This window comes from Mastomys coucha, unplaced genomic scaffold, assembly GCF_008632895.1.
Source record: "Mastomys coucha isolate ucsf_1 unplaced genomic scaffold, UCSF_Mcou_1 pScaffold18, whole genome shotgun sequence".
Taxonomy (NCBI): Eukaryota; Metazoa; Chordata; class Mammalia; order Rodentia; family Muridae; genus Mastomys; species Mastomys coucha.
In genome coordinates this window covers 36,035,130-36,049,842 of record NW_022196900.1, presented here as the reverse complement: position 1 = coordinate 36,049,842, position 14,713 = coordinate 36,035,130, and the positions used below count along the sequence as shown (strand labels likewise).

General features: G+C 39.8%; 1 long non-coding RNA gene across 3 annotated transcripts in view; it reads left to right on the top strand.

The window, feature by feature from the left end:
- The window catches only part of LOC116095372, a 28,785-nt gene that overhangs the window by 7,588 nt on the left and 6,484 nt on the right, over positions 1-14,713 (top strand). The window contains exons 4-5 of one of the 3 annotated variants that reach the window (XR_004120576.1): positions 9,036-9,121; positions 9,207-9,384. The exons of 1 other annotated variant lie outside the window; for it this stretch is intronic. This is a non-coding gene — a long non-coding RNA (uncharacterized LOC116095372). Of the gene's footprint in view, positions 1-9,035; positions 9,122-9,206; positions 9,385-14,713 lie in introns of those variants that run through there. One more of the 3 variants, XR_004120574.1, reaches the window with a different exon arrangement.

Here is a 14,713-nt window from a genome sequence, read left to right as displayed (position 1 = left end):
TTTTTTTGGATGGGTTTAGTGTAAAGACAAGATGTAGCTGCTAGTGTCTCCTCGTTTCAATAGATCTGCCAAGATTCGCCACTGGAGGATTTAGATTTTATATGGCTTACAAGATTAGTATTCTGGTTGTTGCACCCAGAGATTGAGTTATTAGTGCTTTTGAACTAAGTCTGTGTGGTGTTTTTCCTTCATGCAGTGGTTCAACTGGGTTCAAGACAGAAAGGTAAAGCATCAAAGCATGCGTTTGCCAAATGTGCACCACAAAGGCTGTGGGGGATTTGAGGCATAGGGCTTGTGGGGTAGAGACTTGCCAGTGGGAACTTAGCTAGCTGAATGGAGAGATTTTGGAGCTCTGAGTCAGAGAGTCCCCATGAGAGAAGCACTGCCCGGTGAGAACGCAGGGGCTTATAGTAGCTGGACATAACATAGGAACTTGGTGCTGCTTTTTTATTATTTCTGGCAACACACAACCCACAGGACTCAAGAAGGTTAACAAGCTGAAGGACCCAAGTGAGGATGCCTCAATCCCACTTGGGAGGGAAAAGAAAGCAATCACAGGGAGCAGAGGAAGGGAAGAACCTGTATGGAAGACGGGACATGGAGGGGAAGAGGGGAACATGACCAGGTATTAGGGGAAAGAATAAAGAATGGAAACAGGCAATCTTGGGAGATAGTGTAAGAATTGAGCAAACAGGGATACCTCATAAAAATGCCAAGGAGCAAGGAATGTCCATTAACTTCAGAAGGGTTTACAGAGCGAATACCCATCCCCAAGAAATGCCTGGTTCCAGAAAAGGTCCCCAGGAGGGTCGATCTTCCCCAACCCCTCTTATGTGCAACAGGTATCTACTCCTCTCCTGGAGGAGAAAAGTCAATAGAAACAAAAGAACAATGGGAAAGATAACCAGCCCATGTTGTAAGCTGTAAATCCCTGTTCTGAAAAGGTATAAAAAGTAAGAGCTTTGTTCACCTTGTGGTAGCCTTTGCTCCAAATGCTAGATGACTCCAGTACACCGGATAAATAAAAACCTCATGCTAATTGCATTGATCTCTGTCCCTGTGTCTTCATGAGTGGGACACCCACGCTGAATTTAACAGTAGGAGGTAGTAGGACCCTTTAGAATGTACTGGAGACCTGGGAGATGAGAGACTCTCAGGACTCAAAGGGAGGGACCTTAGATAAAATAACCTACAGTAGGGAGGGGGAGCTTGTAGAGTCCACCTCCAGTGGAGGGCCAGGATATCAAGAGGAGGGATGGAGTTTCCATCCCACAGTCAAAACTCTGACCCAGAATTGTTCCTGTTTAAAGGAAATGCGGGGACAAAAATCGAGAAGAGCCCGAGAGAAAGGAGGTCCAGTGACAGGCCTATAACAGCTCAAGAGGAGGTCCTAATGCCTGACACTATTACTGATGCTGTAGTGTACTTGCAGTTAGGAGTCTAGCAGAGCTGCCCTCTGAGAGGCCCAACAAGCAACTGGAAGAGTCAGGTGCACATACTAGCACCCAACCAATGGACAGAAGCTGGAGACCCCGGTGGTTGAATTGGGGAAAGTTTGAAGAAGCTGAAGAAGAGGGCAGCATCATGGGAAGACCAGTAGTCTCAACTGACCTGGATCTGCAAGATCTCTCAGACACTGAGCTACCCATCAGGGAGCATGCACCAGCTGATACGAGGCCCCTGACATATACACAGTAGAGGGCTGCCTGGTCTGGCCTCAATGAGAGAAGATGAACCTAACCCTCAAGAGACTTGAGGCCCCAGAGAGTGGGGAGGATCAGTGGGGTGGAGGGTGGGGACATTCTCTTGGAGACAGTGTTATGGAGGGGTAAGGTATGGGATGGGGAGCAGTTAGGGGGCAGCCCAGAAGGGGGATGACGTCTGGACTATAAAAAAGGATTAAAGAATAAATAATAATATATTTTTTAAAAAGTCCAATAGAATTGCTAAGCATCTAGTGTGAATTAGAAACTAAGGAGAAAAGACAGTACTTGCTAAGACTCATAGACATTCAAAAAATAGGGGATACTATAAAAACTTCATGTCCACTTTCATGGAGGGCACCAACTTTCTGAAGAACACAATTTGTCAAAATTCAGAAAACAGCCATCAAGGTTTATTTCTATCTATTAACGTTTGGATAGATGGTTAAACTTTCAAAAATGTTAGAGCTAGATGGTATCATTGGTAAATGTCATTAAATATGAAGAAAAAGACTACACTAGAGTTTTCAATTCTCGTTCAATAGATAGAAGCTGAAAAAATACTTCCAAATGCATTCTTAGATAAGTGTTACCTTATGTCAAAGTGAGACCATGACATTGCAAGACATGAAACGTCCGAGAACTTTGGTGTGGTTAGAGAACATGGAGAGATCAAACTAGTACTTATCTGGAAGCTTTTGTCTTTGCTGGCTAATTTGTATAGTACCATATGGTTTCTGGCACAAGACCTGTACAATGCCAAGCATAGGGTACTGGGGAGAAAAGTCATCAGCAGTATTATCCGGCTATAAACCCTGTGGACTATTGTAACGTCCATCCTGGAAAGATGAGTCGTAAGTACAATACTGGCATGAATGTTGTTGAAGTGATCATTTGGTTTCTGACTGTATTTAAGGTCCACGTCACACAAGAGAACAATTACCTGGAACTTTAAATTACTTGTGGCTGGAGAATGCATAGGCCCAGGATAGAGCTTGTTACTATTATTTTGCTAAATGTATATTGCTTCAAACTACCTTTTAAATCCAAATCTCTAAGCCCATGGATTAGTGCTACTTTTGATATTCATTAAAGAAGGGTGTTTGTGTAGTAAGCAGCAGTTAAAAACAGAAGCTCATAATTGGTAACACTGCAAAGAACAGGTACCTGTGGGGCCTCAGTCAGAATGGTACCTATGTGTTACACATCCTACCTGAGTTAGAGTTACTATTGTTGTGATAAAATGCCATGACCAAAAGCAAGTTGAGGAGAAACCTTGATTTATACGTCTACATCATAGCCTATCACTGAAGGAAGTCAAGACAGGCATTCAAACAGGCCAGGAATCTGGAGAAAGGAGCTAATGCTGAAGCCATGGAGGAATACTGCTTACTGGCTCTTCATGGCCTGTACAACCTACTTTTTCATAGAATACAGGAACACCAACCCAGGGATGGTACCACACACAATGGTCTGGACTCTTCTCCATCAGTCACTAATTAAGAAAATACACTATAGGTTTGCTTTAAGCCCCGTCTTATGGAGACATTTTCTTCGTTAAGGTTTCCCCTCTCAGATGACTTTAGCTTATGTCAACTTGACATCCAGCACAAGTAACCCTTTGTCAACATGGCATACATCACTCTTAAGCCACCACTCTTCAATGTGGCCATCCCATGGCATGGCATCTGCCAATGGTCGGATTTCTTGCTGCAACTAGGTTGCACTTTTACCAATAACCTTTCCTGGGGTTTTGTCAGGTACTGCAGCCTTTCCACATAGTGCCCAGCCTCAGCTGCTCTCCATGACTGCTTCATCCCTGCAAAATTAGTGCCACCTAGGTGACTGTTACACTACCAAGGTTGTCTGATAACACAAAAGTACAACCTTGGCCACCTCTAGGACGAAGATCTTTTGTGCTGACTCTCAGGAGACACCTCAGTGGAAGATTACACTTCAGTGATTCTGATCTCTTCTTAATCAACACTAATTTCTCAGCTCCAGCTAGCCAGTACCAATTGTTCCCAGTAAAGCAAAGGTTTCTCTTGAATGTTACTGGTCTCTCGATAATCACTGTTGACTATTCAACCCCAGTTGACCAGAATCATGGAATCTTAATTCAAAATATCAAATAAGCAACATAGACGATAGTCTTTAAGTAATAATCAAACTTCCCTTGTTCCCAAGCCAGGCTTCCATCTTCTGCATTCCTCTTAACACTCTTTCTTCTAGGTATACACAAAATAGCTCACCAAGCTTTAAACATTCACTGGCTTTTCTTGCCCAAAGGTCCAAAGTCCTTCTATAGTCTTGCCCAAAACAACTTGTCATGTCTGTCACAGAAATACTCCACTATCCTGATACAAATTTCTGTCTTAGTTAGGGTTTCTATTGCTGTGGTGAGACATCATCACCAAAAACAAGTTGAGGAGGAAAGGGGTTATTTCCACATCGTAGTCTATTATTGAGGGAAGTCAGGACAGAAACTCAAAAAAAGGCAAGAATCTAGAGGAAGGAACTGAAGGCTTACTGGCTCCCCATGACCTGCTCAGCCTAATTTCTTAAACAACACAGGAACACCAGCCTAGTGTTGAAACCATCCACTATGGGCTGGTCCTCCAACATCAAACACTAATTAAGAATATACTCTACTGGCTTGCCTACAGTCAGCCCCATCATATGATAGCATTTTCTTAACTGATGTTCCCTCCTCAGATGACTTAAGCTTGTGCCAAGTTGACAGACTGTACCTAGCATATACCCTAACCACAGGAGTCAAGGAACATCATAGAAAAGTAGAAGGAATGGTTTCAGGATCCAAGGTCAAGAAGGATAGGGTAAAATAGAGTTTCAAGTCATGGCCATATGTTGCACCCATAAATTCAGCAACTTGCCTCTAAAGATACAAACATTATGAACATAGTCCAACTTCCAGCATGGTGAAGGAGGGGCACATAAGATCTCATCTCTAGCTGAGTAGGTATTAAGAGTTGATGGCTGCTAGCAGAGCAAGAGACAATTTTCTGTAGAATTATTAACCCTAGAAGGTTGAGATTGACCCAGTAGATAAGCTCACACTTGTACGTATATAGCAATACTTATTAGACCCTGTGGGATACTAAAAAATATGAAGATATGATGATGATATAGATGGGGAAGTATAGGAAGGTTGGAGGAGGGTAATGTTACTGAAATACATTGTATACATATATAAAATTCTTTAAAAACTTAACTCCATAAAAATAAGTGAAAACTACAGACCTGTCCTCTATTTCTCATGAACACAGAACTAAAAATCTTCAAGAAATGTTATCTAACAAAATACTGATCTATAAAGAAAACAATACACTACAAAAATGGAATTTACTATACTACATAAGTCTTTGTTATCATTTAAAAATAATGCATATTACTTCATTCATGAGGAAAGTTAGAAAAATGACATGATCATATAAGTAAATTCAGGAAAAACATGCAATAAAATCCATTATTTTCATGATTTAAGAAATATATTCTTCAGTAAACTGAGAATAGGAGCAAACTTTCCTGAGACAAAAATGATACTGTGCATAGTTTTCTGATATACTTTCAGGATGATTTGTTGGTCTTACAGTTGGCTCTCAGCTGAACAAGAACGAACAGGATAGTGACTTTTTGAGAGTTTCTATTATTATTTGTAGTTTTAGGTTCAAAGCAAAAATGTATAGGAAAATAGGAAGTTTCTCAGCTTTCTCCTTCCTCTTACATCTACACAGCTCTCATTTTCTTCCTATTTCTCACTGACACACATTTGCTTTCGCTGATGCTATACTCACAAATTTTCACCCAAATTATTAAAAACATTTCTGGCACATGAGTGTTTGCTCTGGTGTTGTTCCTTTTATGAAATTAGACAGGTTGGTAATAACAAGCAGAACGACAGAGACTAGGTTTTTTTTTTGTCCTGAGATTTCCTAGTGTATTGCTGATTCACCCCTCTTCCCAGCCTACACATGCCAACCACCCAGTGTTACTATGTTGGCTTGCTTTAAAGAGAATTTCATGTACTCAAATCATACATTGCACAGGACTTTTCTGATTGCTCCTTTGACTAAAGTATACTTAGGCCCCTCTATATCTTTCCATTCATTTCCATTGAGCCCTAAATAGAATCCATTGTCTGGATATCTAACAGTTTATTTATCCATTCATTACTGAAGGGACATTTTAATTGCTTCCATGTTTTGACAGTTACAACTGAAGTGGCTATAAATATCTATTGGTAGGACTTTGTGTAGAAATGTTTTGTTCACTCTTTTAAGCTAAATCCTAGGAACCATTTCAGTGTACAGCATGCTTAGTTTGATAGCAAACCACCAGATTGTCCCACAATGTATCTATGCTGCCCTACACCAACACCAACAAAGAATGAGACTTCCTCTTCCTCCACATGCTCACTAGCATGTGATGTTGTTAGTATTCTGGTAGTTTGATTATGCTTGACCCAGGGAATGGCACAATTAGGAGGTGTGGCCTTATTGGAGAAAGTATGTCACTGTGGGGTTGGGCTTTGAGACCCTCCTCCTTACTGTCTGGAATTTTCAGCTCCTCCAGGGTCATTCATACCTGGACACTGTCATGCTTCCCACTTTGATGATAATGGACTGAACCTCAGAACCTGTAAGCCAGCCCCAATTAAATGTTGTCCTTTATAAGAGTGGCCTTGGTCATGGTGTCTCTTCACAGCAACAGAAACTCAAAAAAAAAAAAAAAATCATGTTTTAATTCATGTTTCTCTGGTGACCTGATGTAGATTCTTTTTACTTGTTTACTTGGCATCAGAATATTTTACTTGACCACCTATTTGTAAGTTTTTTGGTATATTTTAAACCAAGGGATTTTGTTACCTTTGTTTTAAGAGTTCCTTGTATATTCTGGATTACATTCCTCCCTGATATACATCCTTTGCATCATTTTCACTGAATATGCTGCTTTCCTTCTTATGTTATGTATCATTCACCTAGCAAAACAATCTATTCCATCCATCTTTAATAATATACATAAAAATAACTCATAAAATCCAGAGCTATTGAAAAATTTTTTACTTGATCTTTTCAAGGTTTTATAGTTTTGCATTTTAAATTCTCTGTCATCCATTTATGTTAGCTTCTTGTAAGGAATACAAATCTATATCTAAAGTCTTACTTTTTACAGCTCCACATACTAGACCCTACCCTAGAAAGAATATAAGAACAATTGTTTGCAATTTAATCACAAAAAGGTTTTAACTAAGATATATTGTATACAGTAGTACTTCCTTTATAAAATTTAATCATATTCATGGAGGACCTGTACTATGAACTTAATCCCAAGTGACAACCTTCAACACATACTAACAGAGAAGACCTGAAGTATACACAATAAAAACAAGGAGAAACTATATGAGAAATATCAGGATAGTTTATCAGGCAAAAGCTAAATAATTGTGCAACAGAATTAAATTATTGTCTGTCACACATGGTCAAAAATAATTTAGCAACTGTCCTTGCATATATACCAAGTTAAAAGAAAAAGTATGTGGGAGAGACTTAGGCTTTTACATTGTCCCCCAACCTTCAAGAATAAGCCCATGTAAAGAAGCACTGATTATACTCCCCAGAGTACTGGTAAGTCTGGGAAGAACTTGGACCATTCCTTTGGGATACAGTCAATACAAATACTGACCACTGGGTAGTAGACAAATATTGTAGGAGTGAATTATTTTTCCTGAACCCTTTGTATTTCACAAATGTGTTCACTCCACCTCCACATTCCTCCTGCATCCCTCACTGAGAAATGTTATATCATTGAAATCATTGTATCATTCTTTGTTGACGTCTCTGCCCAGCTGAGAAGTGTGCTACATCACTATAGCCTTCTCTGTTGACTACAATGCCTTGCTTCACTTGGGAAACTTACAGAATTGAAAATGTGGTCAAAGAACCAAATAGATTTTTCTGTCCCTAAGCCATCCAAAATGATGAATTACAATAGTTAAGGTTTTAGAAGTTCAGTTCATTCCTGAGCTGGAGCCCAAAAGGAACAGGATATCTAAGGACACTCACACTAACTTTTGTTCCCTTGCAATTACTTTCATTCAGTCATTCGTGAACATAAAAATGTAATTAACAATCATCTGTTATTTATCCTTTATATGCATGCTCAGGGGCTGGATTTCACATCACCAAACCAATCAGAGTCTGGATGTAAGCTTCTTGGTTGTCAGTTTACTCAGTTTTCTGCTCAAGCTCCTCCCTTTGCCACTATTGCCTGAGGTTACAACACATTTCCTGAAACCTGGTAGGCAGCAGTTAATGAAAGAATGTTCTGAGTGATCCCCAGCTGTTCTAAACAAAGGCCCCAGCTAGCACACTCCATCCCAGAAAATTCTACTCCTGTCTTCCCAGTCTTTCAATCACTTATTTGCTTGATGCATGTAGCTACAACTTCTTAGAAGTTTCTCCTGTAAACCTTCACAGCTCTCTCTGGAGTGAGGGAATTTATCAAGAAGAAATCTTTTTTGGCTAAGCCTTATTTCTTCTCTGAATGCTTGTCAATATTGGGTTTCAGAGAACTGCTTACAATAAGTTGGCTAATGAGAGGAAGCTTATTTGCTATGGCTATATAAGAAAGAACATGCCATTTCCTCACTGTCTACAGAAACAGAATCAGAAGTCATTCCAACAAGAATCTTTCACTCTAAAGCAAAATAATGACTCCTTCAAATATCTCTCTGGAGCACTCACTTTGGACAGGTGCATGTGCAATTCACACTAACACATATCCATCCATCCACATAAGTTGTATGGCCAATATTCTGTTCACTTTCTTCTCAAAGCCTACTGTAAATCAAGTATTGATTCTATGAAAAGTCATCAGCTTCATTTGATGGCTTGGCCCAACTCTACTCAGGCAGCTCAACATGGGTGATTATATTCTCATTTCCATCCTCTGATGGCTAAAGGAGAAAGGTTAGCTAGTCTGGGATGCTTTATACAGATATTAATAGAATAATGAGCTATGTCATATCTTCCCCAAAAGTTAAAAAAATAAAAATTCAAAGCCTTGCAAATGAGTTAATACTAAATTAGTGGCACAGAAGCAGCAGTTCTCTGTGATAACTGACCCAGAATATTAAATTGATTATGTAATTTAACATCACCATCCTATTTGATGGCTGCCTAATAATTCTGTATTCTCCTACCTTATAGTCAATTGTAAACTCTAGAAATGAAAAAAACATATTTATTTTGTTCAAATTTGCAATTTTCTGCCATATGAACTATTAGTAATCTGTAATCTCTTTCTCCTCAGGGAGCCTATTCCCCCGGGGAAAGGATGATTGCCTTATTTGAATCATGCAGTCCTTGATGTTTCCTGTCTTTCCTTCCTGGCTAGAGGTGAGGATGGAATTCACTTACATTTGTGAGTAATCTTTCTTGGGAAAAATTATTTCCCTCTCAGATTCACCATCTTGTACCTCAGAGAAAGTAAGAAGAAAGGGAAGCAAAGCACATGGAGGACGGCGCAGCAGCGTCCAAGCAGAAGGCCTTTGCGAAGTGGGCATGGTTCCACCTGGAGGGTGCATTAACAATGGAGATTCCTGCAGGCTCTCCACATGTACTAGCTTTGAGGATCTAAGTTTCAGACTCCTCCAGAAGATTGTTTGATTGTTGTTGTTTGTTTTCCTTTTTCTCTTGAGACAGGGTCTCATATAGCATGGTTTGGTCTTGATCTTACTATTCCAACTGAGGATATCCTTGAACTTCTAATCTGCCTGCTTCTGTCACTGAGGTGCAGAGATCAGAAGTGTGATCTGACCACCATGTCTGCTTCATCCAAGTTACTTTTAAACACACAATTTGAGAATTGCACTACCATGGAAATTTGACACCTTAAGAACCTGCAGAATATAGAGAATAAGAATGATTATTATAGGACAAAAAGATAGCTCAGTGGGTAAAGACACTTGCCTCCACAACTGACAGTTTAAGCTTAATTCCCACATAGTGGAAGAACAGCAAAATCTTGAAAGGTGTCTTCTTATTGCTGCATGTCTTTCATGGTGTGGTGTGGTGTGTGTGTGTGTGTGTGTGTGTGTGTGTGTGTGTGTAAAGAAACAAAGCACATGTCAGAGTCTTACTGGTTCTGAATCTTGCTTTTATCACATTCTATTATATTTACTTGTCTAAACTGTTACCTAACAATTTCAGTCTCCCCCACATACCATGATGGCCTTCTCCTTCTCTTTTTCTTCCCTTCCATCTTTTTGTTCTTGACACTTTTTTTCCCACAGACTTTATTTTTCTGCTTTGGCTTCAAAATGATACATCTTCAACACCTTTAGTATATATTTGATTTTTTTCCTCTGGTTCTTTTGTCCAAATCCCAACATGAACCTCTTGGATCACACGCGCACACACACTCACACACACACACACACACACACACACACACACACAGTGTAAAACTAATCTCAATGAAGAGATTTTTCAGATAAATCAACTCTTTGACATACTCTCCTAAAACAGATACCCTATAATCATGATCACATGGTAATTCATATGAAGAACCAACTTGGTAGAAGAACATTCTAACAGACCTTCATTCCCTCAAGTTTTCAGAAAATTAAGACCACAACCTGGAATATAGCTAAGCCTTCCCAAGTATGGCATTTGCTTAGCTGATTGATCACCATATTGGCCAAGTCAACAAGGGACCGCTATTCACTTTTATTTCATGAAAACTTCCATGTGAAAATCTCCAATGATATTTATTCTCATGGGTACTTATCTTTCCACATTCTATTTTGGTCAGTGATGATGGCTGGGACCTTACTAATCCATGAAGAACAAAACACTCCAAAGAATGTATTAACTGAAGTATGCATCCAGAATTCCCAATAACAGTTGAAAAGAGCCAAAGAGACCAGGTGCCGGGCAGGAGGATATTTCAGGGTTGGCTAATGGTCCATATTAGATACTTCCTCTGTCTACCAGGGCTATTCATTAGGAGAGGATGCTGTGTCCTTCCCAGTCTTCCCACACCCTCTCCCTAGTCTGCATTTTGTACATACACATTTCAATGAGAGTCAGGAGACACTGATTTTCTACTGTGCAGAGAACTGTATATATGTAACCCTTTAATAGTATGTCAGAAGGGAGGTTAGGGTATTTCCCCTCCCCAAGCTCTGCTTAGCACTGGGGATAAAGCATACAGAATGACTATGTATGGAACAGTAAATTTCCCTAAAATCTATCAAGCTCAGGAGTTTAAAAACAGTGTTCTTATTCATGGCTGTCCTCTCAGATAGGAAAAGAGAGTCTCCACTCACTGTTCCCTTGTGTTTTCTAGAGAGTGGACTATTTCTACCATACATCTTATAATATTCTAAATTTCCGAGTCCTAGGAGTTTAGTCTATCAATACATTTCCAGTTGTGCCCTCTCTATTTCTGTGACCAACGTTTTCACCTAGGTCTTCCTTAAATCTTATATTTTAATTTAAATCTTTAAATTTCTTACTTTCTATATGAAATTCAGTCCAAGTGGTTTCTCTGCCCACCATATCCAGTTGGTTTGCTTGTAATACAATTCTTATCGTGTTCAGTCAGCCTACATACCTTGAGTAGCTTTACCACTGCTCAAAGGCAGAAAAGAATCTAAACTCTTTACACTTTTAAAAACTTTAAAAACACCCATTGTAGACTTACCTCTAAAATCCTTCTGCATACCCTGAAAAGGTTTTGTGCCTCAACCTCCCCCAATTCTAACTCATGCTTTCACAGTCCTCCCTTCAGTAACCTTCTCACCTCTTTAAGCCCTTTGGGATGCACTAAGCTGACTGTACTGGCTCCTTTTGTGTATCAACTTGACACAGGCTGGAGTTATCACAGAAGGGAGCTTCAGTTGGGGAAGTGCCTCCATGAGATCCAGCTGTGGGGCATTTTCTCAATTAGTGATCAAGGGGTAGGGCCCCTTGTGGGTGGTGCCATCCCTGGGCTGGAGGTCTTGGGCTCTATAAGAGAGCAGGCTGAGCAAGCCAGAAGAAGCAAGCCAGTAAGGAACATCTCTCTCTCCATGGCCTCTGTGTCGGCTCCTGCTTCCTGACCTGCTTGAGTTCCAGTCCTCACTTCCTTGGTGATAAACAGCAATATGGAAGTAAGCTCAATAAACCCTTTCCTCCCCAACTTGCTTCTTGGTCATGATGTTTGTGCAGGTATAGAAACCCGGACTAACACACTGACCTTAAAAATAATTTCTGCTACTTTTCTTATCTCCTTAGCAGGAATTTACCAGTCCCTTTCTGAACTTCTACAACATCGACATTCTTACCTATTACATTATTTTTTAAACTATATTTGGTGTTATAATTCCAATATGTTTCCCATAGGGTCATATGTTAAAACATTTGTCCTGAAGCTGGTGATAGTATTTTTGGGTGAGTATGGAACCTCTCATGCCTAAGGTTTACCTGTGGACAGAAGCTGGAAGAGGTGATCTCTTGAAGGTTATTGCCACACCTACTTCTGCCTACAGTTTGGCAACCTGTGAGCTGACCAGCCACCATATGCTGCTGCTACTCCAGCCTGAGTTGTCCCATCCATTGTTCTTTTCTTGACATGATGTAATACACCTTCTAAACTTTGAACCCAAATACACCTTCCCTCCCCTAAGCTGCTTCTGTAGAGTATAAGTAATGGTACCAGTAACTAAGATAGTTATCCATCTGTGTGATAGAAGATAGGTCCTTAGCTCAGGGATGTGTTTGCTCATCCACATGCAAGTAACAGAGTCCAACATACAGAGAGATGCTTAATATATTTTGATTTCTAATAAATGAGTGTTTCAGACTCAAAGCAGGTACTGTCTCTCCACTGCCTGCATAATTGAGTTGTAATTTCCATTTTTGCAGAAATCTCTTAGACTGGAAAGGGAAAAGCAAGCCCAGAGTGGAAGGCAGTGGAAATTTTTGGAAGACACATGCCCCTCAGGCCTAACTTCATTACTCCCCATAAGACCCACACAAACCTTTTGCTGTTGTCTCTCCACCTCCTTCCAGCTTCGGAATTGCTTTCATATTCTTATCTCAGTTGCACATGGCTTCTTGGAAGTAATTTTATTAAAATGTATTTGAAGCAGTTGCCGGTCCATTAACACCTTCTTGCATCCAGCTGTGTCAGATAAGCCCTGAGAAACTTTTATTTTTCTCAATTGAGAAAACTTGTAGCTCTGGCAACAACCAAGAGGCCTCTGGGTCTACCCAGGATGTCTAATATCACAGTCAAAGTGCTAGAGTTGCTGTGTCTTGGTGATGGGGAGCTAGTGGGTTACAGCAAAGCCCTGAGTCCAAGAAAGCAAAATTTCATCTGTAGCAGTCAGATTCACCTGGCAACCCATAGAACATTCTAGATCTTTAAGAGCCATGTGGGGATTCACTTCAAAGCTGAAGACAAAGAAGTTGAAGGGTGGAGAAGTATTACTGTGCCAACAAATGTTGCAGTCTGTAAGATCTGGGCAGGAGGAAAGGATGGTGTTCAGTACATCTTTCTCTGGCTCAGGGACCAAGTTGGGGACCTGGAAAAACTGGGAACCAGTGACTGGGCAGCACCTAAGAGAAATGCTTTCCATAGTAGGTAAAGGGTTCCCACACAGCATACCAGAAGAGAAGAAAGGGAATAAATAAAGGAGAGAGAATTGGTCAGTAGTGGAAGACCATGATTTCAATTTCTATCCTGTAAAAGCATGGTTGATAGAAATCATTTTGTATCATGTGACAAGATTAAAATTACAAATTAGAGTACAAATACTATAGCCAAATAAACAAGTCAGAAGTCTAGAGAAATATTCCCTCAAAAGTCAAGCACTTCGAATATAAGGTAAACAAAATCTTTCTTTAACCTGTTTTTCAAAGGAGTTGGTAAGTCATTACTTCTGAGAATTTGGAACAGTGAACTACATGTAGGCCTCAAATAAGGTAGAAAAAAATGAGAGACACCCAACAAGTTTGTATTGAAGTCTTTCTCTTTTGTTATGCAGATTGTTCTGTAGTATTTCCTTAACAGTAGGGATTTTATGTTTCATGAATGAATGAAATGAAAATCCTGTTTTAGGCAAAGATTCTACTAGGCAGTACCACCCACTGCCTGTTTCTTGTGGACTTGCTGTTGACTGATTCTGAACACAAAGGAGATAAATACCATCCTCCTGAATTTTCCAGAAACTTTCAGATGGGTCCTGAAGAGTCAGCATTGGAAATGTCATATTATTACTTGAATCAAGATATTCTCTTGAATCAAAAATAAGCCATTCTAAACAGTCCATTTGTAGATAAACAAAATATTCACAATACTAAGAAATACTGGTTAATTTAGGGCATGGGAAGGATTTTTGTTTGTTTTTTCTTTATTGTTCCTCTCTAATGGGATATAGGTGCCTTAACCCTCAGGGCTCACTAGACTTCATAGAGAGAGCTCTGGTTGCCGTTATACTGTTCAAAGAGTATGAGGCTGAAGCAAGCAAGTCTAAAAGCTGTGGTGAAAGAACCTGATGGGATTCAGGCTTAAAAAAAAAAAAGACAATATCAAGTGACTGGGTAGATTATGAACTGTGCCTGGAAGAGTGGCTTTGCCACTAGGAAGAGAAAAGGATACCATCCAAGACCATTCACAGATTAAATCTGAGCACATGGTGGAAATTAAAAAGAAAAAAAATCGAGAGTCACTTTGTTGTTAACTACAGATTGCAGTCTTTTCCATAAGTCTTGTGATCAAGCTCAGAATGTTGTAGTCATTTTTTTTTTTTAAGGCAACACTTAGAGGCTGTTGAATTTTCTTTCAAATTTTAAATACCACGTCAAGAGCATTTCAGGAACTACCGAACAAGTTAGACACACAGCTGCTGACATCCACCGACAGAAGCAATCTGAGAGAAAGAATCTGTGTACAAAGATGACAAAGAGGAAAGCTGCCTGGCAGTTGGAACAAACATCAGG